Source organism: Eulemur rufifrons, chromosome 29, assembly GCF_041146395.1.
Source record: "Eulemur rufifrons isolate Redbay chromosome 29, OSU_ERuf_1, whole genome shotgun sequence".
NCBI lineage: Eukaryota > Metazoa > Chordata > Mammalia > Primates > Lemuridae > Eulemur > Eulemur rufifrons.
In genome coordinates this window covers 30321722-30345530 of record NC_091011.1, presented here as the reverse complement: position 1 = coordinate 30345530, position 23809 = coordinate 30321722, and positions in this window count along the sequence as shown.

Genomic DNA, 23809 nt, shown 5'->3' with positions numbered 1-23809 from the left:
CAACATGATTCAGGCATTATGCTGAGCACTTTGCATGGATAATTCCATTTATCACACATATCTGTGTGTGTGATAACACCCCCGCATAGGTATCATGCTCCTCTAGCATACATAAGACACTGAGGCACCAGTATACTTTCACAGATAACATTGATTAAGTGAATGAAATACCAAAATAATCAAACTCGGGACTCTAATGCAGACTCTGACAATATCACTCAGCATTCTGGATTATAACTATTCAAGTGCATATTTTATCTCCCCTTAAGCCTGGAACCTTTCAAAGTCAAGGTCCACATTTGACTCATCTCTATATTCTGGCCTAACAGTAAAAATGACCTAGGTTATGCTGCAGCAGTAACTCCAAAATCACAGTGAATTAACACAAAACAACTTGCTTATTCTTGTTACATACCTGCCTGGTATAGGTCAGCAGGGAGCCTCTACTCACAGTAGCCATCACAGAGGGACCCAGGATGACAGGGGACCATCTCAACACTTGCTTTCTAAATCACAGAAGTGGGAAAGAGGGACTACTATAAATTGTGTACTGGCTCTTAAAGGTTCATCTTGGAGTGTCACACGTAATTACTGTGCAAATTTCATGGGCTAAAGCATGTCACCTGTCCACACCTAAGTTAAAGGGACAGAGAAATACAATCCTATCACGTGCCTCAAGGAAAACTGAAATGTTTGTGAAGCCTCATTTACAACTACATTCACAGAGTAGTCATAGCTATGCACATAGGAGGCATCCAATATATACTCATTACGTGAATAATAAGGTGTAGCAGGCATTTAAAACACAGGTTCTCAACCCTGGCTAAATATTAGAATCACCTGAGAAGCTTTTTAAACATCGGGAAAGTCAGGGAGCACTTCAGACTACTTAAATTGCAATCTCTGGAGGGCATCAGTAGTTTTTAAAGTTCCCCAGGTGATTTCAAGGTTGAGAACCATTGGGTTAGATCAGACCCCAAAAGCATCACTCCACGCAGGGCATCCTGGTTTGGGCGCTGCACAGGAGTGCTTAGGCCTGGTTACTTTATTTTAATTAGGTGATATGATTTTGATTTCTGAGTGGTATTTTTTTTGTATATGTATATGAGTGTTTATTTTTTCATGGTGTACTTAGACATGGGATGACTCTATAAATTACTCTTCTATTATTTTTAGCCCATGTGGTCTTCCTTTTATACAGTAAAATACATAATCCTGGGCTTTAGAGCAAATAGGCTATTTTGATGCATCTAATGATGAGAGCATAAATTGTTTGGACTTTTTGAGCAATTTTTAGAATATTGCACTTAGCATATAGAATTCTAGTTTAATTCACAGTATTTAAGTTTTATATTTCAAAACATTTCTGGGAAATACAAGGTTAGTTCAATATTAGAAAATCCATCAATAGCATATACCAAATTCATACACCTAAAGACAAAAATCATATGATTGTCTTCATACATGCTGAAAAACCCTTTGACAAAATTCAACATCCATTCATAATTTTAAAAAACACTCAAGAAAATAAAAAACAAGAAATACTTTCTTTATATGTGTGTGTATGTACATATGCCTCTGTGTGTGTGTGTATGTGTATATATCTGAGTCCTAAAGCTGATATCTTATTTAATGAGAAAATGTTAAAAGTGTTTTCACTAAGATCACTAATAAGTGAAGCATGCCCGCTATCTTTCCCATTACTAAAAATTGCACTGGAGTATTAACCAATGCAATTAGACAAGATAAATCTATTAGAGGTATAAGGGTGGGTAAAGAAATAATTTTTTTCTGTTTGCAGATAATATGATAACATAACTAGAAAATCCTACAGAATCAACAAACACAAAAAATAATAAGATGGTAGTATATAAAATTAAGAAAAATCAATAGCTTTAATATACACAAATAATAAACATTTGAGGACATTATGGTAAAGAAAACCCATTAAGAGAACTAACCAAAAGATAAAATACTAAGGAATAAATGTAACAAACAATTTGCAAACCTAATCATAAAAATATTTAAAACACTTCTGAAAGATACAAAAGTAGACTTGAACAAATGAAAAGACCATCCCCCCATTCTTGGATAGATTGAATGAACATCATAAAAATGTCAGTTCTTATGATACAGCAATCTCACTGCTGGCTCTATAGCCAATGGAAAAGAAACCAGTATCCTGAACAGATATCTGCACTCTAATGTTCATTGCAGCATTATTCACAATAGCCAAAATATAAAATCAACCTAAGTGTCCATTAATGAATAAATGGACAAAGTAAATGTGGTGTGTATACATAATAGAAGACTATTCAGCCATAAAAAACAATGAAATCCTGTCATTCCCGACAACATGGATGAGCCTGGAGCTTGACGTGTTAAGTGAAATAAGATAGGAGTATACAGATAAATACTGCACGTTCTCACTCATATGCAGAAGCTAAAAAATTTGATGTCATAGAAGTATAAAGTAGAATAGTGGTTATTAGAGGTGGGGAAAGGTAGGAGGGAGAGGAGAGAAGGGACAGGTTGGTTAAAAGATAAAAAAATTATAGCTGGATAGGAGGAATATGTTCTAGTGTTCCATAGCACTAGGGGGTGACTGTAGTTGATAAAAAATTATTATATATTTTTAAATAGCTAGAAGGGAGGATTTTGAATGTTCCCAACACAAAGAAATGAGAAATGTTTAAGCTGATACACATGCTAATTACCCTGATTTGATCCTTACACATTGTATACATGTATTGAAATATCACTTTGTACTCCATAAATGTATACAACTATTATATGTCAACTAAAATTAAAAAAAATTGAAAACCAAAGTACTAGGGCTTTTTGATAAATACACAATCACCCTGAGACAGAAGAACACAAGGACTGACACACCATGGAAAGTTGTGTGCTCATAAAACTCTCCTAGATACGTTTTGGAGAATTCCTCTTTTGCCTTTGATCTCAGTTGCTTTCCCTTGATCTCCGTTATTCTTCTTTTAGTCTTTTTTAAAAATTAAGCCTTGAAATGACCAGGGTTTATTTAGAGGAGAGCATAATTTAACAAGAATAACAGTATAAAACAAAGTTTATTGGACACATATCCTATTGAGAGTAGAATTTGCAGTTGAATTCATCTTTGTTTCTCCCTACTGTTCTTTGAACAGAGTTTTACCCACAGCAAGTACTCAATAAGTGTTGAGGAAATTAATGAAAGAATGCATAATGTATGACTTGAAGCTTATGATATTTTCCAGCCAATTAGATTTTTAATTACTCTTTAAAATATCAAGATCTAGCAGCATTAGTCACAATAGCCAAAAGGTGGAAGCAACCCAAGTGTCCATCAATGGATGAATGGATAAACAGAATGTTATATACATATAATGGAATATTATTCAGCTTTAAAAAGGAAGGAAATTCTGAGACAAGCTACAACATGGATGAACCTTGAGGACATTCATTAAGTGAAATAAGCTAGATACAATAATACAAATGCTGTATGATTCCACTTACATGAGGTATCTGAAGTAGTCAAATTAATATAAATAGAAAGTAGAATGGCTGTTACTAGGAGCTGGGGTTGGGGGTAGGGGGAGTTGTTTATTGGGTACAGAGTTTCAGCTTTGCAAGATAAAAAATTCTGGAGTTTGCACAACAATGGGAATATTCTTAACATTATGGAACTGTACATTTAAAATGGTTAAGATGGTAAATTTTATGTTATGTGTATTTTACAATTAAAAAATAAAATTAATAAAATTTTAAAAAATCCAAATCAACCTAATTCCAATTTGCAAGTTATTTGGTATTTGCCAAAACAAACGAACATAAAACAAACAAACAAAAAATTCAGTTTCTACTTTGTAGAGCACTGTAGGGACCATGTAGTATGGCACATGCCACACTTATAGGATATACAGTATTCAGCTTCGGCAACACAGCAACACCCTGTCTCCAAACAACAAGAAAAGAGAACATACAGCACAGACAAAATAGACTGAGCAAGTTTGACCAAGTGAAAATCGCGGTGTGGAGGAAAAGAGAGAGGAAGTGGAGATGTCTGGCCTGCAGAGAGAAGATTGGGTTCGGGGGTTGTTGATTTTCTCAAATGTCTGAAGGGCTGTTTTGTGGAGAGGAGGTTAGATCTGGCCCTGTTGCCTCCCAAAATGGCAACAGAGCTGGGTGGAAGCACCAGAGATACAGATTTCAACTCAGACAGGAAGGAAAAAGCTTTCTCTGAGAATGCTGGTTAAATGCAGAGCGAGCAGTCTCTAGGGGGAGTTCCTCATCAAAAGAGATCTTCAAGAATAGTCTGCGCAGTTGCTTGCCTGGATGTGATAGAGGGAATTCTTCAGAAAGTACTTGCTTCTGTAAAATCCCAGGCTCCCTCTCTGTTCCTTGAGATGTCCTGCGTTAATGAATGTTATTCCTAATGCTATCGTCTAATCTCTTTAGTTTCAGGGTGCATTTTGTCTTGCACAGTTTTAGTTCTGTGTCTTGAACAGGATTGCCCCTTAACTCCACCAAAGTAACAAGCCCCTTGGAGCTCTTTGTGACTCTATTCCTGACTGGCAATCAGGGACCCAACTCCTGGTCTTCTACCCCAGATTCTTGTCCATTAGGAGCAGAACAAAGATTTGACTTGGATTCTTTTTAAGTGCTTGCTTCATTTTCTGTGCCTGCTTCTTTTTGTGGTCTACTTGGTGATCTCTGTAAATGGATCAATGGTTTACAGAGATTTTGTCTCTGTTAGGTGAAAGATGAGAGAACCCAGTAGGTTAGCCTCTCCTGTTGTGTATTTGTCTGCTCAAATCAATTAAAAATTCATACCTACTGGGAAGAGAACAGTTCTTTGATATGCACCAGTGAGTTTTATAATTCTTTGTCTATGCTTTATCCAAGGCTGAAATGTTAGAATTGAAGTTAGAAGCTGTGTTTGTATGTATGTTTATATAATTCAGAAAGGCCTTTACTTCTCATTGTATACTTTTCATAGTACTTTTATAATCTACCAAATTAGATTATAAAATACAAAGGACTTCTGTTCTGATAGGCTTATCAAATAAGTACTTACGTACATTGACTATTCTTTAAAGCCCCCAAAATTTTGGAAATTGAACCTCAAATACTTTCAATGTGAAAAAAATGGTATTTTTAAGGCATTAACTCAAAAATGTATTAAGAATTAAAGTTCAGATAATTTATGCAAATATTTGGCAAAAACATTAGTTTAATAATTTTTCTTTAATAAAAACAGCCATGTTTTCTCTGCATTATCAGCGTTAAGCATAAGAATATACTTTTATTCTATTTAGGTATATCTTCCTAAACTTATAAAAGTTTAGTCATCAAATAAGCTAGCTAGCATTACTTCTACTTCATGTTTAAAATTATGAAAAATTTAAATTTGTGTTTAACCAAATTGAAAAACTTTATTTCCACGGTAATGATGTTTTGTAATATGTCAGTTTGATCTTTAAGATCTTTAGGTATTATAAAACTTTAAACTTATGCTCAATTGAGTTAATGAATATTCATTGTATACCTAGGTTATTTCTAAGTAAGATAGAGTACTAAAACCCTAATTACCAAGCCTAACTTTAACTATAGATACTTTCTGTCTCATATGTATGTATGTATTAATACATGCTATAGAGAGGGTATGTATCTATATTTGTATCTGATAATGAACATGTTTATTTTTGCCACTTTGAGAAACTGTACTATAAGGAATACATATGGCTATAGAAAGTTGTGAGCTCTGCTAGTCTGTTGTAAAATACCAAACAATTTGCAATTATTTACCTCCTTTTCTCTGTGAAATGGAAGTTACTGTGGTTAGAAGTTATAATCAACACACGTGAATGAGACTACTAGGAGCAACAGTGGCAGCTGTGTATGCCAAATATGCAGGATGTGTTTATGCTCGTGAAAAAAGAAAGTCGTTTTTCCCTGAAGTAAAATAACTGGTTGTTCCAGAATGAGAACAAGGAAAGTACAGGACAAAACCTGAATCGATGTAGAAAGTTGGAGAAGGTTCTCGGAAAAGAAATTTTATTCATTGTGGTCAAAACTGGCTAAGGTTTTATGGGTTTATTTATAAGATTTTCAGAAAGAGCTCTAGTATCAAATATTATTCTGATAAAAACTAGAATTTGGTTTTCTCTGCGTTAAAATGACACAATTTTCTTGGATTGTTGGTCTGCTCTGAAGAGGCTGAAAAGGTTATTTTTTGCCTTTGTGTCTTAGCAAAGTATTGGCTACAGCTTGTGGTGACTTTACTGTGTCCTTGAGTACTTAAGGAAACAAAAGTTTCTCATTTAGGAAAGAGCTAAGGTTCTTTACAAACATGTTACTTTCTATGTTTATTTTTAGCATTTTGTTGTCACTTTGAAATGAACAGCAACCTATTTCTCTCAGGCACCCATGACTCCTCTCTTTTTTTCCCCTAGTTTTGTTGTGGTATAATTGCCAAATAAAAATCATATATATTTAGAGTGTACAAGGTGATGTTACCATGATTCCCATTTTAAGTATTCAAATTCTGACAGCTTTTGATTTTTGCCTTCCTAAAATCTCATCCTAAATGATGTGCTTTGCACCTAAAATTGGCTTTAAGATTTCCCAAAGGGCTCCTGAAAAATCACAAAGAATTTGTTCTATCACCTTGTAAAACATTAGGTGCTGGACATCCACATGCACAAAAATTAACAAAAAATAGATAATAGACCTGAATGCAAAATGCAAAAGCTCCTAGAAGATAGAAGATTACATAAGAGAAAATCTAGATGACCTGGGGTATGGTGATGACTTTTTAGCTACAACACCAAAAGTCATGGTCCGTGAAAGAAATAATTGATAAGCTAGACTCTACTAAAGTTAAAAACTTCTGTTCCATGAAAGACACCATCAAAAGAATGAGAAAACAAGCCACAGACTAGGGGGAAATATTTGCAAAAGACATAACTGATACAGGACTGCTATCCAAAATATACAAAGAACCCTTAAAACTCAAAAATAAGAGTATACCTTACCAAGGAAGATATACAGATGACAAGTAAGCATTTGAAAAGATGTCCCACATCACATGTCATCAGGGAATGCAAATTAAAACAACGGGGTACCACTACACACTTATTAGAATGGCCCCAATCCACAACACTGACAACAACAAATGCCAATGAGAATATGGAGCAACAGGAACTCTCATTCATTTCCAGTGGGAATAGAATGGTACATCCACTTTAGAAGACAATTTGGCAGTTTGTTATAAAACTAAATATACTTTTCCCATACAAGCCAGCAGTCACACTCCTTGGTCCACACAAAAACTTGCACATAGGTGTTTATAGCAGCTTTCTTAATAATTGCCCAAGCTTTGAAGCAACTAAGATGTCCTTCAATAGGTGAATGGATAAATAAAGCATGGTACTGTCAGTTAAGAAATATTCAGTGCTAAGAAGAGATGAGTTATCAAATCATGAAAAGACATAGAGGAACCTTAAACACATATTACTAAGTGAAAGAAGCCAATCTGAAAAGGCTACTTGCTGCATGATTCCAACTATATGGCATTCTGGAAAAGGTAAAACGATAGAGAAAGTAAAAAGATCAGTGGTTTCTAAGGGTTAGGGAGGCAGAAAGGAGGAATAGGCAGAGCACAGGGGATGTTTAGAGCAGTGAAACTACCCTGCATTATATACTGTAATGGTGGAAACATTTCATTATACATTTGGCAAAACCCATAGAATATACAATACCAAGAGTGAACCCAGGAAATGATTCTAACCCTGAGCTATCACCCTTAGATTTTATAGATCATGGAGCTTCCCTGTTTACCTGTTCCTGGAACTAAAAATCTAGCTCCTATAAAAATGTGATCCTTTGGATCAATCTTATTAAAACAAACAAATGAGCATGGTGGTGTGCATGTGGACTATCTGGGGCTCAAAACTCCCTAATGCTTAAAGTCTAATCGCTATTCTATTCTGTTTCTTGTTTCTTTAGCCTGATAAGATGATAGGGATTTCCTGAGTCACAGATAATGTATAATAAAACATATTTTGAATTAAAGCTGCAATACAGCCACAAACTATGAAAAAAATGAGGTGCTAGGAATTAAGCTGATTTAATAAATAAACTATTGATGAGCTGCATGGGAAGCAGTGTCAAATCAGAAGAGATGCTTAGCTTTCCTTTGGTTAAATTTATATGGATAAATATTTCAGAAATCATATGCTATATGGAAAGACACTAGAGAATTGCTGTTTTGTCTGATGTTCTACAATAACTGTACAGTGCTAGTAGTAATTTCAGTTATTTTTTAAAATGTTGACTCTGTTGCAACTTTGCTCTTTTGATTTGAATCTAGCATCTATAGGCCAGTGGTTTTCGACTGGGTATGCACATCACTTGCCTATGGGGTTTTATTGATATACAGGTGGTTAGGACTTATGCCAAATTTACTGACCCTCTTTTCTTGGTGTTCTGGTATGTTCTTGGTATATTCTTACTACATGTTTGGTATATTCATGGTATATCATATCAGGATTATGATGTTATAGCTGACTTTTTTTCTCTGTAAAGATATGTTATCATATCTTTATAAATGTACATAAATTAAATGTAATATATGCTCTTCTTTGAAAATATGGTTAATCATTATGTTTATAGACAGTTTGTCTAAAATGTTTTGGATTGACTTTTATCTTGTTTTGCACGCCACAGAAACAACCAATTTCCTTGTCAGTTGAATTATTCTCATAATGAACTCTTATCAGATCTCTCGCTTTTGAGAACTATCAGGAATAAATTAAACACAACCATTTTAAGTCTTTTGTCCTCTACAGATAGTTTTTTGTTTTACCCTGATATTTTCCTAAAAGCTCTTGTAATCAGTGACAAGCCCAAGTGCTTTGTCTCCAAACACAGACTGTCTCAGAGCCTTGTGGAAAAGGATTATACCAGGTGTTGTTCGATACAGACTTTTGAAGGCATTGTTTAAACAACTTTGAGACCATGTCAGTATACTGAGTCAGGATTTCTAGAACTTGAAACACACAGCAGGTGGATTCATGTGACTGCTTACTCAAGACTCAGCAGAATAAGAATCAATTGTATAGCACTGAATAACTGATAAGGTGTGACTGTTGGGTTTATTTAGAATATTGTTGATATCTTAATGTTTTATTTTCTGAATATATAAGAAAATTCTTTCTCTTTTATCTTATCTGTAAGCCATAACATTTTGGTACACTATGCTCTTGTCAACAGAAATAAAACTCTTTTTCTCCCCTGCCTGGTCCCTCCAGAATTCTAAAACTCTTGTAGAATATTCTTATTCTCATGGCAATATAATTACTTGCATAGGTTCAATGTGTCCTCCTTTTTACCAAGACATCCCTGGGAACATTAGTTATGCAGCCAAGGCTTTGCCTGGGACATCATATTTGAGAATGATACTCTTTTAGTCAGATATGACCAGACACTTGAAAAGAACTACAGTTGACTTAACCGAGACAATGTTTACAAAGCCCTCCTGGGAAAACTGACCTGGTACCCGGCTTCCAGGGTTCCCAGGCTTACAGTTGTAGAAGGAGGTTAACTTTCTGGCAGTTTCAGGAACTTTAAGAAACACTGGGGACCGGGGGAAGAGAAGAGTTCATGCATATTTTTAAGCGCTTTCGGGTGAAATTTGATGGCAAGTCCTTGGCTTGGCTTCCTAGCCTCAAGATACTTTTAAAAGTCCAATCAGAGATTCCTTATGAAAACATCAGCAAAGTAAACTTAAGAAAGTCCATAGGATAAATTATCATTCTTGCTGCACCTGTGTTAATAACCAGCCAAATCTAATGAGACCAGTCTTACATTGTGATGAAGAATACTCTTCCCTTGAGAATTCATTTGATCAAAATGAGGGTAACTGTAGAAAGTAACTCTGTGTTTCAATGGATAACTGTACAACTTTCCGAGTTATCAGACTGTAATCTTGTTCACTGTCTTTGTACGTTGTTAGTAGCAGATATATAAACTCCATCTTTTTTGGTAGAAATTTCAGCCGGGTACAGTGGCTCACGCCTGTAATCTGAGCACGGTGGGAGGATTGCTTGAAACCAGGAGTTTGAGACCAGCCTGAGCAAGAGCAAGACCCATCTCTACAAAAAATTAGCTGGGCGTGGTGGCATGTGCCTGTAGTCCCAGCTACTCAGGAGGCTGAGGCAGGAGGATCATTTGAGCCCAGGAGTTTGAGGTTGCTGTGAGCTATGGTGATGCCACTACACTGTTGCCCGGGTGACAGAATGAAGCTCTGTTTCAAAAAATAAATAAATAAAAATAAAAATAAAAATAAATAATTGACTTTCTTTCCCTCTGTGGAAAAACCAGTTTTAGTATCAACCTATTAATTGGACTAGATGCTATTACTATGCCCCCAAACGTCAATCCTTACTAAATTTTAAATTCTTCCACTGTTTTTCATTATCTGGCTACAATCATTCAATAACTTTTCAATTTTTCCCCTTTCTACCTAACTCAGCATCACTGAGAACTACAGCCCGATCTCCTAGGACTCTAGATTGCCTTGCAGCTGGCCCATCCCTCCAGAATCTGAAGAAGTCCTGCACGCTGAAGCCTGAGGACTTGGTACTAACCTCAAAGGCCTCACTACCACCCACAGCAGACACATGGGCTGGAATTCTTCCCGGGCAAGCCACTGTCTGGACACCGAGGAGTCCAGAGAAATGCTTGGGTCCCACTTGCCCCTTATACCAGAGGTAACCTACACCGTGGACATCATCGTCAAGAGTATCAACATCCTAGCTTGAGAGCTTTAAGAAACTCAGTGCTTGGCCCTGTATATCCAAATGATTTTCCTCCACTGACCTCTTGCAATTCACTGGCCTTGGTTATCCTCAAGGTTCAACTTCTGGCTCTATAATACAATCACTTATGTTAATATTTGTCTCTTTCATTTGAGGAAACCCTGTTGTAAGATGCCTGATTTCCAAGATCCTTAAACAACTTACTTTTGCTACCACATCTCAAAAGATGGTTCAACTCGTTTGCAGGAATGATACCAACAAGAGTACCTGAGAAACCATTTCTTAGATCCTATTTTGCCACCCCATTCAGGAAGTTTGTGATCACCTCTGAGTTGTTCGGGGACAAATGATATTTCTTTTGGACAAAAGCAGGAACTGACAATATTGAAGTATATCCGAGCCCTGTGCTCCCAGAAAGCAGCAATGGTTAAGAACCTCTCCCTTTACCCTCTTCTTCTGTATCCTGCGAGATACCGAACTGCAACAGAACTCCAGAGGAATATGTCCTCACATATTCTGAGATGGGACCCACCTCCACCCTTCCTCGTCACTCTCACAAGGCTTGTGGACAACACCCTTGTTTACGTGCCTCTGTAAAGTTCCAGGCCATCCTCCCTTTTCTTTGAGACATTCCTCATTAATCAACATTATCCCTATTGCAATAGCCTGAATAAAATCATCTTAACTGTCGGGTACATTCTGTCTTTCACAGATGAGATGATCTTGAACTAGGATAACCATATATTTTATCATCCATGACACTTTTGCACATGAAAGAGGATACTAACAAAGTGAACACATAATTCAAAGAATGTTTATTTACTGGGCAAGAAACTATTTTTATTAAATTGGTAGTCATAATAGTTCTATTCAAATTTTATTCAAAACCAAAATTCTTTGTAAAAATAAAAATAACACATATCTGTGCGTGTTGAAATGAAAAATCATTTTATATTATTCAGAACAATCCTCCAGATTGTACTCAGAACAATATTTTTAGAAATAACAGATCCATTTAAAAATGATTTGTGTGTACATATTCATTTATTTTAATCTATTTCTTAGCTGTTATCAATCTCTACATAGTCACTAGTATCTTTCCAAAGTATATATATGGTTCTATACTTTTTCATAAGACTGCTATCCGTCATCATATTTACATTTTATGGTTGCTGTATATTCAACTGACCTTTCTCTGTAGGCCATTATATTTTATTTTTCATGAGAAAATAGTCTCTCTATAAGTGCTGACATACCTTGTAAGGTCAGAGCAAATGCTGCTAAATACAGGTTATTCAAGATTATACTTTTGTCATATTGAATTGTGAAAATATTTTAGCCCAAAGAGACTATGGGTCCTGTTTCATCTCCATTCAGAATATCTTTCTTAAGCAAATACTTTTGCAAGATAACACTTATCAAATAAGTTTACTATTTATGATTCTATTGAATATTTAACCAAATTAAGGTGCTACTAAATGTTCTATTCTGGCAGAGAATATAAATATATCTAATTAAAATTAGGAGCATCATCAAAAGATTTTTCCTACATGTGGAGATATTTCAAAAATAATTGAAGAATTAAAAATTGTATATTATAGAATATTTGAGCATTAATTTATTAATATAGGCCTTCTTCTGCTTTTGTAGGAACACATTTCAATGTCTTCCTGTTTGTAAACCTTGTTTTTAATAATTGCAGTTTGCTGAAAACTTCAAAAGCTGATGTTTCCTATGTTTTATTTCCTATGTATTAAAGACTGAATATCAAAGAATTCAACTGATTTTTAAAAAATGCAACTAAAATTTAGAGTATTAATTTATAAAAAAAGTTCTGTACTATCATAGAACTCATAATTTCTTTTATAAAGCAGTTCTTCAACAGCTAAATGTTTCTCCAAACCAATCAATGGCAGGCAGAAGAGAGAGTGATCACTGCCATACAGCACTTTTAAAAAATTCAATAGCTTCCTCACAAAAATTGTGAGTATCAGTTATTCTGTGTACATATTAAAAAATACATATATTTGATAACTACTGCTTCCATTTTGGCTAGCATACTATTGCAACTTATTTGAATGCATTTGAATTATAAATTATGTATGTAACATAACCAATTCCAAGTGCATTTCTGCTCCTTTAATTTAAATAAGAACATTGTTTTTACCATGATATTGTGATACCATGCTCTATCAACTTTTGTATTAATGTTATCAACTCAAAAACCCCACAACCTAAGATTTTATCTTCTATGTTAAACTTTATAATGGAATTTGAAGCATTTACAAAAACATCAGATAGTCTTTGACAGAATGAACTTCTAAAAGCTTTAGTTTGAGTCAATGAATTAAGCGAAAAAAATGAAAAATTATTGGAATGAACCTTTTTTTGAGATGGGGTCTTGCTATGTTGCCCAGGCTGGTCTTGAACTCCTGGTATTAAGCAATCCTCCCAGTCAGTCTCCCAAGTAGCTGGGATTACAGACACGAGTCAACTTTTTAAAATACATATGTACACCACTGGTATAAAATGGCATCATTTAATTATTTGTGAAGTTCTTCTTTTGGTAATGGAGTCAACACATTAAGAGCTATAGATTTATTTTTGAACATGCATAAGAAAACTTGGACTTGAAAAAATGAATGTAGTTAATTTAGAACAGAGGTGGACAAACCACGGCTGCAAACTAAGAAAGGGTTGAAAACCAAAATCAAAACCAAAGCAGGCTACATGACAGAGAAAATATGGGGCCTTCAAAGCTTAAAATGTTTACAATTTGGACTTTTACAGAAAAAGTCTGATTTAGAACAATACTCTTAGACCAGTCGCAGTGGTTCACTCCTTTAATCCTAGCACTTTGGGAGGTGGAGGCAGGAAGATCACTTGAGGTCAGGAGTTTGAGACCTGCCTGAGCAGAGCAAGACCCTGTCTCCACAAAAAATAGAAAAATTAGCTGGGTGTGGTGGTGCATGCCTGTAGTCCCAGCTACTTGGGAGGCTGAGGCCAGAGGATTGCTTGAGCCCGGGAGTTTGAGGTTGCAGGGAGCTATGGTGATGCCGCTGCACTCTAGCCCGGGCAACAGAATGAGACTGTCAACAAGACAAGACAAAACAAAAACATACAAAAAAACCAACAGTCCTTTGATCTAAATGAAAAGTCTTCCTCCACAGAGTGAAATGTATATGCATGCACCTCTGAAGCTGCATGTTAAATCTTCATTTTCAGACAAAGCCTGTCTATAATATAGTAACTTCCAATAATACAATGACTCTTTTTAAGTAGATTTGTCTCATCTGGTATTCATGTGGTCAGTGATACCACTATGACATCAATAGTAGAAGGTAAATATCAACAATCCATTCAAAGTACAAGTTCTTCATCAACTTCCTTGAGAAATAAACATTTTTATTTAATTATTTATTAAACATGCACTTAGCCTTTTTTGAGCTCATTGTAACTAAAAGGTTTACTTGTGGAAAAATTTAAAAAGTACGACAAAAAACTATTATCAATAAAATAAATAAATAGCTATAAATTTATACCAAAGAATGCATGACAAAACCACCATAGCAAGAACATTCAAACTACACTCCAAACATTCTCTGTGGGATTTCTCGGTCTCATTTCCCTCAAATATTTAATGTGAACTTAACCTTAACTAATTTCTTTATATATTCACTGGATTATTAACTAGCAGATGCAACATAATTTTTCTTTCTTAGTGGTACATAAAACAATGCTAAGTCTTCTATATATGTTGCCTTTAATTTGACAAAATACAGTATTTACTTCTTAACTGCAATATGCATTTGCATGCAATATGATGTCCTCCCTGATATCAGCTGTTCCTCCAGGAATAAACATGAATAATTACTAGAATGTTGCTGATCCAACTGATAATTCATTAAATACAGGTATTCATCAGGTGAAAAGAGCCTGCCATATACACACATTATACAATCCTCTAAATTTTTAGATAAAGAATGAGCGTCCCCCTTTCCCTAGTAGGCCACTGAGATGAATTGAACTCAAGAGGCCATTTCTCACAGGTGCCTTCACTCTTCTATTGGAAAATGTGGTTTTTAGCTGATCAATTAGCTCAGCGCTCTCAGGGTATGGGATTCACTTCTGTCATAGCTGAATGCCTTTTCTTTTCATTGCTTTCAAGGCCAAGGTTAGGGATGAGACCCTGACTGCGACCTCATACTAAATATATTTGTATGGATGTGTGTGCAAGTGTGTGTGTATTAAAATAGAAAAAGAGAAGGTACCTCATATATTCACTTACAAATATCAAAGTGAGAGATTTTTTTTAAATAGCAGATTTTTTTAAAAAAAATCTAGAGATTAAAAAATTAACTAGAGGCTACATACTATCGATACCTTATATTTACATAGTACATTAACTGTTTCCAAAGAAAAAATGTGAAATTCTATGTGATGAGCTGCAAGGTGGCAACTAGCCTTTTAAGTCTTATGTGAATATACCTGTGTATCTGTATGCCATATTTTTATATATGTTTGTGAGTGTTTGTTTTTCATGGTGAACTTAGTCATAGGATAACTCTATACATTACTTCTTATATTCAATGAGTTTTAGCCCATGTAGTCTTCCTTTTATACAGTAACATACATAATCCTGGAAATATTTTTGATGTATCTAATGACGAGGGTATACATTTTTAGACTTTTAAAGCAATTTTTAGGATACAATATTTCACTTAGTACGTAAAATTTTAATTTAATTCACAGTATTTAAGTTTTATATTTCAAAACCTTTCTGGGGAATACAAGGTAAGTTCAATATTAGGAAATCCATTAATAGACTATGCCAAATTTATAAACCTAAGGACAAAAATCATATGATTATCTCTATACATGCTGAAAAAGCCTTTGACAAAATTCAGCACCAATTCATGATTTAACAAAAAAGCATCCAAAAGAATAGAAAATGAGAAATACTTTCCTTATATATGTGTGTATGTATATGCTTATATGTGTGTGTGTGCATCTAAGTCCTAAAGCTTACATCTTATTTAATGGGAAATTGTTAAAAGTGTTTTCACTAATATCACTAATAAGTCAAACATGCCTACTATTTTCCTTATTACTAAAAATTATATTAGAGTATTAGCCAATGCAATTAGACAAGATAAATCAAGGAGAGGCATAAGATGGGTAAAAAAGAAGTAAAATTTAGTCTATTTGCAGAGGAAATGATAGCACAACTAGAAAATCCTTCAGAGACAACAAACTAACAAAAATAATTTAATAAGGTGATAGAACATAAAATTAAGAAACAAAAATCAACAGCCTTAAGATATATAAACAATAACCAATTAGAGAACATTATGGTAGAGAAAGCCCATTAAGAGAACCCACAAAAAGACAAAATACTTAGGAATAAATGTAACAAATAATATACAAACCTAATCATAAAAAAATTTAAAACACTTCTGAAAGATACAAAAGTAGACTTGAACAAATGGAAAGGCATTCCCCATTCTTGCATAGAATGACTGAACATTATAAAGGTACCAGTTCTTATGATCCAGCAATCCCACTACTGTGTATATAGCCAATGGAAAGGAAACCAGTATGGTGAACAGATACCTGCACTGCCATGTTCACTGCAGCACTATTCACAATAGCCAAGATATGGAATCATCCTAAGTGTCCATCAATGCATGAGTGGATAAAGAAAATGTGGTATGTATACAAATGGAATACTATTTAGTCTAGAAGAGAAGAAAATCATGTCACTTGTGACAGCATAGATAAGCCTGGAGGATATTAGGTTAAGTGAATTAAGCCAGGCACAGAAAGATAAATACGGCATGATCTCACTTATAGATGGAATCTTAAAAAGCTGAACCCATCCATGGAAGTAGAAAGTAAAATGGTGATTACCTGGAGAAGGGGTGTTGGGGGTCAGGGAGATGTTGATAAAAGGACACAAAATTTAAGTTAAGGTAGGAGGAATAAATCCAAGAGATCTATTGGGCAACATGGTGACTATAGTTGATAACAATGTATGGTATTCATGAAAACTGCTAAGAGAGTAGATTTTAAGTGTTCTCACCTCAAAAGATGATAAGTATGTGAGGTAATGCATATGCTAATTAGTTTGGTTTAGCTATTTCACAATTTCATATTTTAAAACATGTTGTATATAATAAACATCTAAAATTTTTGTTAATTAAAAAAATAAATTTAAAAAATTTAAAAATACAAGTTACTAAGTGAAAAAAGACACTGGTTTTCCCTACGTTAATGTATAAATTTAATACAATCCCAATAAAAATATCAATAAACATTTTTATGGAGTTAGGCAAGTTGATACTAAAGTTCATATAGAAAAGCAAAGATGCAAGAATAGCCAGGAAAACACCAAAAAAGAAAAACTATGAGGAAGACTAATCCCACCAACATTAAAAAATGAAATCTCTATAATTTGATGCAAGTGGTAATGGCACACGCACAGAGAGACCAGAGGGATGGAATGAAGCCCAGGAAAATACCTAAGTATGAATGGTAATTTAGTACATGATAACAGTGACGTCGCAAATGAAAAGACATTGTAATAAATGGCGCAGTGAAAACTGGGTAGCCCTTTGGAATGAAAGATTAAATTAGATTCATCTCTCACAAAATACAAGTAACAAACTCCAAGTGCTTTAGGAAATCTAAGTATAAAAATGGAAACCACACATGTACTAGAAGAATGCATAGTGAATTCTTCTTCAACCTCAATGTAGGGAAATTTTTAAAACTATGACTCAAAATAGAGAGGCATTATAAGAAAAAATATCAATACACTTGATTACATAAAAATGTTAAAATTTGTATGGCAAAAGCACTATAATCAAAATACAACTAGCAAACTGTAAGAAATATTTGTAGTACATACTATGACCAAAGGGCTAATATCCTTAATGTGTATTTAAGAAAAAAAAACTTCTAAAAATTGAGAGGCAAAATATAAAAAAACCACTAAAAAATGGGGGAAACATAGGAACAGACAGCTCACAAAAAAGGTTATAAAAATAGCCCTCGACTACATGAAAACATACTCAAATTCACTGCTAATTAGAGAAATGCAACTCAAAAAACACTGAGATACCATTTCTCACTTATCAGACTCCCAGTGATTAATAAGTATGGTAACAGACGCTGTTGGTGAGGCTGCAGGCAAATGGGCACTCCTATATAACTGGTGGCACTGCAGACTCAGAAAACCCTGCTGGGAGCAATCCTAACAAAATCCTAACAAAAATATATATGCATTTATTTTTTTACAGGTTTTTTTTTTTTTTTTTTTTTTGAGACAGAGTTTCTCTCTGCTATGTGCACTAGAGTGCTGTGGGATTAGCCTAGCTCACAGTAACCTCAAATTCCTGGGCTCAAGCCATACTGCTGCCTCAGCCTCCTAAGTAGTTGGGACTACAGGCACATGCCACCATGCCCGGCTAATTTTTCTATTTTTTTGTAGGGATGGGGTCTTGCTCTTGTTCAAGCTGGTCTCGAACACCTGGCCTCATGCACTCTTTCCACCACAGTCTCCCAAAGTGCTAGGATTACAGGAGTGAGCCACCACACCTGGCCCTTCCAGGATGTATTGTTAAGTATAAAAAGCAAAGTTTAAAAGCCTATCTGGCATATGCTACCTTTTGTGTAAAAAAGGAGATATAAGAAAATATAAATGTATCTGCTTATTTGTGCAAAAGAAATTTATATTCTTTTGCTCAAATATGATAAACCATAAATTGATAATGGTTTGATAATAATAAAACCATAAATTGATAATGAATGCTAAACCATAAATTAAAGAGACTGGTTCCCTACAGAGGGTGGTTGGCAACCCTGTGGAAAGAATGGGAGAATGGGATGGCAAGAACCACTCCTAGGACTGTTTCTCTAAGTAAACATTTTTTATAGCTGATACATAGAACCCTAGTAATATTTCCCATACCTCCAAATAAAGAAACCTAAGTAAATTTGGAAAACATGATTTTGACTTGATAGTGTAAGGCTGAAGGAACAGTGTACAAATGTTGTAATCTAGTTAGTAAGTTTGATTCTAACAAAGGATACTAGAATTATATATTAGAATTGAACAAATGAGCAAATATAGATAAAAAAGAGTCAAGTTTCTCACTGTTGGAGAAAGATGTTACAAATGAGAAAGGGGAGGGCAAAAATGAACCCTGTGGAATTGGAGTGAGGGGTATCAGTATAAACCCATGTTTATACAGACGTATAGGGGGATGTAGTTAGATGATAGACAGAATGACAGACACATACAGACATGTACACATGCACAGGCTGATACACATACACAGAGTTCCTCTTCTCCTGGAAGGGCCTTGAAGCAGTAACACCCTAGTAGCACTGAGCGTATCTAGAGCTTAGATCTTGGTTTCTAAATACCTCTCTCGAATCAAGAGATCTATGCCTCTTGGAGAAGTTGTTGATTCCAGGCCTGGGGCAGGCAGAGTATAAATTGAGCCTGGAACATCTTGTCCCAGAATAGAAGGAAGTGCTCACAAAGGATGAAGCCATGTCAAAAGAACATGGAATCCACCGTGGCCAAAGCTGCAATCATTTTGAGGAAGCAAGAAAGAATGATAGCATTGGATTATACTTCATAGACTAAAATAAATATCTGTGAGTCTACAGTAATATAAATGAATAATTTAGTCAATAAATTAACGGGGGATAAGAGACAAACCTTCCTTACAGAAAAAAAAAATCCAATTAATAAATGCAGAAGGAATAGAGGAAATAGGGGGGAAAGCTCCACAGTAGTAATTGTTGTAGGCGTCAATGGGTGAAATTTTAAGGAGATACGGGATACTTGCATAGTCTTAAAATATCTCCAATATAGAATTCCTGTATACCGTCCACTAACCTCCCCTAATGTTAGCATCTTACATAACCATAGTAAACTATGTAAAGAAATTAAACATGGGTACAATATTACTAACTAAATCTAGTAACCTCATTTGAATTCCTACTAACATTATTTTTTTCTCTGATACAGTACTAAATCTGGGATGTATTTATTTATTACTAATGAGATAATAGTAATTTTACTGTGGAGAAAGTGGCTAGTATCGTTTTAACCAGTAATCAAGGTTCATATCTCTACCGTAGATGTAACAACGTATCATATACAGAGAAAGGCACACTGCCTCTTCCATGGTATTCCTGCTAAAAATGTTTAACCTCCTCTAACCATGAGAAAACATCAGACAAACCCAAATTGAGGCACATGCTACAAAATAACTGATTAGTAGTCTTCAAAACGGATAGGGTCAGGAACGGCAAAGAAAGACTGAGAAACTGTCACAGACTAGAGGAGACTAAGGAAACACAATAATTAATTGCAATGTGGGATCCCAGGTTGAGCCCTGGAACAGGAAAAAGATGTTATTAATAGTATAAATTCAAATACGTTTAGTAGGTTTATTGATTTTAATAGTGTTGTACCCATGTTTAATTTCTTTACATAATTTACTATGGTTATGTAAGATGTTAACAATAAAGGAAGTTAGTGAAGGGTATATAGGAATTCTTCTCTGTACAAGTTTGCAACTTTACTTCAAGTTTAAAATTATTTCTAAAGAAAAGTGTTTTTTTTTTGTTTTTTCTTAGAAAATGCTTGCTGGACCTGAGTTTTCTTATCTGTACAATAACTACGTTGAGTCAATTAAATGACAATATTGACTTTAATACCATTAGTCGCCATTTATTGAGGCTCTATTCTATGTGAGGCAAGCCAGCAAGCTGTGTCTGTGGAGACCTCTAATCCCTGGAAGCCACATGTTTAGAACTCAAGGCTGACTCCGTTTCTCTCAGACAAGGAACCTTGGGGCTCCAAGTGATCAAGCAATCAGCCCAGGTGGTGAGTAGAAAACCCAAGGTGAGAACTTGTTTAGGTACAAGGCAAATGATCTTTCCACCACACACCTGTAGCTTTTCAGATATAAATAACCTGAGGAAAAAATTTTTAAAAATTTTTTCACTTCATACCTTTACCTTACAGTAGCAATAATAGGGAGAGAAATAATAGAAAATACAGCTAACGTCTCTCAGATCTTCTTTTTTTAAACCAAGAGTTTGTTAAACTTGGGGGGTGAGTGGGGAAAGAGAGAGTTAATTTTGTGAGCTCGGTTCATAGTTAATGTCATGGATAAAAGCATCAGCATGGGAATTACCAAATATGTAAGTATTTAAATAAATGAAAAGAACTTTCCCATTAATGCCATCCGCATTGTACCACAGAAGAAAATATCCTTTCATTATTCACCTTGTTCCTATGATTTGTCCATTGGGGAGGGAGGGTTCCAGAAAGACAGCAAAAATCTCTAGTCCTTTAGCCCTAGTTGATGGGGCTGTTTTTATACAACAGTGCCATCTACTGGAGTGACTCAGAATTACAGGACACTCTAACAATCTTCAGTCCTAGTTTTCTACTTCTCTTTTAAAATGAGCCAAATCCGGTTAATCTCTCCATTCTCAGTTACTATTAATACCAGCCCCATTTTATTAATAAATATGGTTTTATAGGGCAAAGACCTGGTCAATTATTGGGTATGCACTAAAACCACACACTGGCCTACAAATGTTGCTGAAGGGTTTTACACCGGACCACACAGAAACAGATGAGCATCCGGGAGTCTGAGTTTCTTTCTCTCTTGACATTTAAAAAAATATTGCAAAGAATTTTTGTTCTTTGTAGATAGATAAAAACATATAGAAGCAGCCAGAGGAAAATATAATCACCATAATAGCTGTCCTTGGAGATTTGTGTTTTTATTATTTATAATTATGGGATTGTATCATATCTCTTGTCCTGTAAATGGTTCCTTCCATTTAGTAATAGATATAATCATCATTGTTTCAAAAGCTTTAATCCTCCCTGTTTAGGTCAATGCGCATCACTATTTCGTTTCAGTTTCATGTGGACGACAGGGTCTCAGGACAATGCTAACAGGGACTTGGGGCTCTTGTGGGTGTTCCCCCATTCAGTCAGCCCTGAAATACCTTCTATTAATAAGAAGGAAGAACAAAGAGCTAAATATTTCCCAACCCTCTAGGCCACCCCCTACTTTCCAACAGTCCTTCCCATGAAAGGGGTGATGTGAGCTAGAGGTGAAGTTGAATCACGGAACAGAAAATAAAAAGACCAGTTTCAAGAGGCTTTTCTTCACTGAACCACCAGTCCTGAGTGGTGCCTTAAATATTTAGATTCTGTAGTGACTAAATTGGGAAAGACTAATCCCAATTTTAGGAGGAACGTGGAGGTCATTGGAGTTGTTTCCAATGCCTCTGCTCTGCATAGAAACATTTGTAAGCTGTGAGCTATCAAATGCTTTCCTCCAAAACGATTCTAAACTCTATAAAGAGCAATACTATTACCAATTAAAGGTCATTAGCAGCAAGGATACTCAACTGGAATGGGTTCAATTTGTTAGCAGTGCCTTTCCTCCTCACGCTCTTGCTTAATCTGGGTATGGTGCATATGTGCCTATTTTGTACAACCTGCAAGACGATTTTATTTTTAAAAGCATGCTAAAAGTTTATAGCTGTTTTATATCTACTCCTTTGACACATTTTTGGTCGTGTTAGTGATTTACTTGATGCTGAGCCCTTTTTCCAGAAACCAGGCCCCCATGAGAACATCATTCCCACGGGAGAATATGCAACACTTGGCAATGATTTATCTTGCAACGTGGTTTCCAGGAGACCATTGTGGAAATAAGTAGTAGTGTGTCTGCACTTGACTTTGGAGTCCTGTGAGGACAAGCATTATTCCTTGTATTACAGATGGGAAATAAGGTCTCAGAGCTGGAGGGACTTAGTCTCATCAGAAGCTGAGCAGAAGCTGGCAGCTCAGTCTTCCTTCCACAGTGCATTGTCCTTACGCTATATTCTTGGCCTGTCCTTGACCAGGGTAATGGTCAGGAGTATGACCCTGGATGCCTGGGTTGGAGCCTAGGCTCCGTACTTTATTTAGTGTATGTTGGGAATGTTGCTTATCTCTCTTTACTTAATATACTCATATGTAAAATGGGATGATGATAATAACGGCATATTATCTCATAGAACTGTTATCATGCTAAACAAAGTAAAGCATTTGGAACGGTGCCTGGCAGGGAAAAAAAAACCCTCAATAAATATTAGCCACCATTATCTACATGGCCAATGAAATCATATATTCTATTTATTCTAAGTACCCGAAAACATCAGCAAAGTTATTAACACAATTTAGATGACTTTAACAAAATCAGCAATTTCCACTTGATGGGTGCCTACCGTATGCCGGACACATTACATACTTTATCTTGTTCTTTTATCCTCACTTTGGAGATGGCAAACTGGAATCTCAGAGAAGTTAAGTAATTTTCCTAAGGTCACACAGCCACCAAATGGCAAAGCCTGGATTAACATCCAGGCTTCTCCACTGCTAAAGCCGGCAGACATTTCATCCACTAAGCTATATGACAATACACTAAACTAAGTTAACCTTTTGCATTGTTTATCTGCTGTGACCTATCAATATTTTCTTTTTAAACTATAGCTTATTTTAAAATATATTGTACTCTTGAGTTTTTGCATGGACCAAGTGCCAGGCATAGTGCACTCCTGGAGAGTCAATGGCGAATAAGACACAGTCCTGTGCTTCAGCTGCTCACAGGCTGGTGGGGGGAGTCAGACCATTCATGGTAAATTGTAGTGCAGAATGGCAAGGGTTGCCAAGTAGGGGTAGAATACAATGTTACGGGGATGCAATTTTTAGGAGGAGCACCAGCCCAGTGGTTGGGGGATGCGTGACATCAAAAATACTTCCCATTGATGAATGACCTAAGACCTTCCTGATCCTTTGAGGTTTTAAATAACCCCAGTTAGCACATGCTCATTACTTGGGCATGCACTTAAGACATGTTATCTCATTCAATCCTCACTACAATTCTTTAGGAGGG